We start from the raw sequence: 4,311 nt of genomic DNA, 5'->3' as shown, positions 1-4,311 counted from the left end.
GGAACACTCTTCGGCAATGCAAAGGAATACATATCAATACATACGTTAGGCTGAAACTCAAAATAATTATGATATGTGAAAGAAGCCAGACCACCCCACACCAAAAAAGAAAAATTACGTGCTCCATGACTCCATTTATTAAAAAAAATTATTGAAAATGTGAAATCTACTGTGATATAAAAAAATTATTGAAAATGTGAATTAATCTACTCAGTGTCTGAGGTTGAGAAGGGGATTACCAAGGGAAATGGCGAAACTTATGAGGATATGTTCTTTGGTCATTATCTTGATGGTGATGGTTTCATGGGTGTATATATTTGCTATAGCTTATCAAATTGTACCACTTAAATATGTGAGGTTTCTTTTATGTCAATTATATCTCAATAAAACTGCCAAAATAAAAAAAAAGCCAGAAAGCAAACCATGGAGCAACTCCATGGGTATTGCACTAGGTCACGTATGGATGGCGGGGGGCGGACAAAGCTGACCTCATACAGACTAGACACAGAGGCACTCAGGGGCCAAAGGTATAGGGAGAGGGGCCAGCGGCTTTAGGCTAGCATAGAGTATTTGCACCTTTTGAGAAGGCTCCGTGAGGGCTCAGCACAAAGTGTCAGGGAAATCAGAAAGTTTATTTTGGGTTGTCTGGTGGCTAACAATTCAGAAATTGAAATTCTGCCAACAAAGTAGGCCCAAACTGAAAGGAAATTTCCTGCTTTGTTACAACGCAGAAGGCATGGCCCCCACATGTTAATGCTAATCAAGGCTTAAGTCAAATTGGATGTACCAGTTCCTCAGATCTGACATCATTCTCAGGTGGCCCCAGGCCCCTGGTGGTGGGGGGGGGGGCTGGAGCCTGGTCCTGATTGTGCAATCAGAGATAATTGGTTGCTAACTCTGATCCCATTTTTTCTTCCCATCCCCAGCCAGGAAAAGCTGCCTTGGCTTCTTTGTTTTTAGCCTCCAAATATTCTTACCGTCAGCTAACTCAACATTTCTGTCTCTCTTCTGTCCTTTGGCGGCTCCTCTCCCTCACTTCTTAATCCCTGGCTTACCTTAGAGCTGCTTGCCATTCCGGTTCCCGCCTAGTCTCCTGTCTCACCATGGACAGCATGTTCTCACATGGTCCCATTCCAGAAGTGTCCCGCTCCTGGTCATCCTCGGCAACGCTACCCTTTTCTACTGCCACTTGGGCAATGCAGTGGCTCCCCCTCTGTTTCCCCTGTGGGACAGTCAGACAACATCTCCTCCGTACTATTTCTTTAAAAGCCTGTCATCCTGCTGTCTCTTAAATGAGACTGTCAGCTTCCTATGGTCTTGCTTTACAGCAACCCCTCTCTGATCCATAAGAACCTTGAATCACTGAAATGTCATTAGACTTACCACAGAATACCCTGTCAAGCAGAACTCAACCTTGCAGAAAAAAAAAAAAAAAAAAAGAAAGAAAGAAAAACAAAAAAGAGCCTGGGTGGCAATGACTTTACACATCAATAAGACATATGTATAAAGCTGTTCAAGTTGTTAATGATTCACCGTGAAACATCCAGTACCACCGGGACAAAGCACCTTACTAGCCATTAATGAATACGCATACACAGAATATGAGATAGCTCCCGAACACCTTTCAGCTGCCTTTGATAATACAGGCTCCTGTATCATCCCTGCCATGTAATGAAATCCTCAGCCTGAATTGTATCAATGCAAATCATGGGAGCTGACTGCAGCTTGTGTATTATAATTTATCTGTTGGGCCAATAAAAAGATATCCCATTATCACCCTTGTCCACTTAACTATTAATAAGGCTCCCCCAGGCCTTTCATCCCCCTCCTGCAGTGTCCCCACTCCCCCCTCCTGCTCACACAGCCAACACCTCAAAGCCTGCTTAACTGCCCCACTTGCAGACTTAACTAGGGAAAGGTGCGTGGGTTGGTTTACATGTCTATAAGATCAAATCACATAAAATGATATGCGGGGGCTTTTGAGGAGTGAGTGCCAGTCCTTTCCTCCCCCGAGTGCCCTGGGTGGGGGAGCCTTGGCCTCCTGTTCTCTGGTTTCTCAGAGCAGTGGAGGCAGGAAAAAAGGCACGCTGGAGTCACTCCCAGGGACTCACCCTCAGCCTACTCTTCCTGCTCTGTCCCTTCCATGCATAAGCTCCTCTCCAGACACCCCCTCCACATTGTGCTCCAGCCCTGGTGTTCTGCAGCCTTAGCTTCACTGGAAACTCTGTGTGAACCTCACCAAGGCCACGGCTGAGCCCAGAGCAAAGGGAGATGAGATGCTATCCATCTATCCTGGGCCTTAGGGCCAGGTGGTGCTCTTCTCCCTAAACCCAGCCTCTCGGGCTGAGGGGGACAGGAATCCCCTGCACCAGGAGGGGTGGAGGAAACCACTAAGAGTCTCAGAGCTTTTGTGCTTAGTTATAGTTCCTTTCCTTTACCTGCATTTTCTGGAGTATTTTTTCTGTGTCAAGCAAGACCCACCTTCTGTTCATTTCTTGCATATTGAACTACTGCACATTTTTACCCAAATGTACTGATTCCCTTTCTTTATTGAATAACAGCCTCACATTCATTTTAGAGTCAAGTGAAGGGCACAGAATTGTACAATCACTGAAAGGAAACTTCTGAAAGAAATGCTCTAAAAGGGATCATTCTCACTGGTTAGCCTAACTTGCTATGGCTGCAGTTCCTCTCCGGTTGATGAAAAAAACATGGTTCTCATATTTGACAGTTGTTCACGTGCCTATATAATCTCTTCTGACCTTCACAACACTCATAATAGTAAATAACAGCTGAAGTGTTATTTGTCCCTGATTGTTCCTGAGGAATTCAAGATGGACACAATGGCCAGATGATTAATGAGTGGTTAGCTGGTTTCCTGTGCCATCTCCCCTTCTATAACGTTAGCCCACTCTTTGAACAAGAAGTCATCAGTGGATTACTCTCTCTTGCCCTCCACAGCGTTGGACTTTCCTTAACAGTTGGTGCAGACTGGTCTCAGTTTTCAGATAGAATGAGGATTTCCTCATTTGTATGAAATGCTCTGCTAAATCAGTCCCTACATAGGCAAATTTTCTATGTGGTCGATCACATGCATTATCTCTGCAACAATTCAGGGTACAGGATAAGCTTCCCAAATGTGGATGCAAAGACTGAGTTTCTGCAGAGTTAAGGGCCTGCTAGCATGCATGGCAGGGCCTCTACCCCTGACTCCTAAACTGTGTTGTTTTTCTGCTCTGCTCCCTCTCTCCACCCCCTTTGCCTCTGCAAATAACAACACCACAAGTAGGCTAGGCTTCTTTGTTTTATTTAGGAAAGGACATGAAGAATGAGTTATCTTCAAACCACAAGAGAAACAGAGGTAAGCAGAATGCAATTACTCAGCCTGGAAAGTTGCCATATACAACAGCTGTAGAATTCCATGGTGGGACAAAAAAGCAATATTGACCAAGAAATATCACATTACCCTTCACAGACCCATTCTGATAATATGTTCCTCACCCATATTTATTCAAAAAACCAAAGACTCTATCTACTTAATATGAGAAACTCATTACTGGCATTTGCAGATGCTCAGGGATGTAGTGTCTGAGACTGTGAGTAGGAGACAGGTAAGAAAAATTAAAAATTCATACAGTAAAATCCATTTAGTTTTCTATGTATGAAGAGGGGCTCTTGTGAGGCAAGGCAGGACGGTAAGATATTGGGATGATACGCATGGAGAGAAATAAGGCAATGGCAGGAAGGCAATGAAGCACTTGACTGTGAGGTGTCAAGCCTCTACTGTCAAACCCAAACCCACCCTCAAACAAGGCAGAGCAAGCTCCCAGGATGGGCAAGCCCACCACTCTTCTCTCACTGCCTGGAACGAGGGGAGTTTATGAGCATTGCTGAGGCAGACTGGTATGAAGCACCCACAAAGCAGGCTTCAAGATCAATGCTGAAGCCTATGCAGCACACCAGGAGTTGATAGCAGCTTGGAGTTTTCCAACACTAATAATAGAGCTGTTTCCTTGTGGGCTGGGTAGGCTTTCAAGAGGCAGAGGAAGGGCATTTGAGGAAGAGGGGCATGCCGACTGAAAAGAGTAGAAGCTTTGAGGGATGAGGGAGAGAGAAGAAAGGATGGAGAGGGCTGGGACTGAGATGGGCTACACTGGAAAATAGATTTTAAATTTAGGATATGACTGAATTTTGTGTGGGCTTTGTTTGTTCATTAAGGAAAGCCACTGCAGTGTGTGTGAGTTTTGTGCAGAGGTTGATAAGTTTTTGGGGGTGTTTTAGGGAATATTATTTTTTTAGCAAAAAAGAAAG

This window comes from Hipposideros armiger, unplaced genomic scaffold, assembly GCF_001890085.2.
Source record: "Hipposideros armiger isolate ML-2016 unplaced genomic scaffold, ASM189008v1 scaffold_566, whole genome shotgun sequence".
Classification (NCBI taxonomy): Eukaryota; Metazoa; Chordata; class Mammalia; order Chiroptera; family Hipposideridae; genus Hipposideros; species Hipposideros armiger.
The sequence above is the reverse complement of the archived record's forward strand: the minus strand, read 5'-3'. Positions refer to the sequence as shown.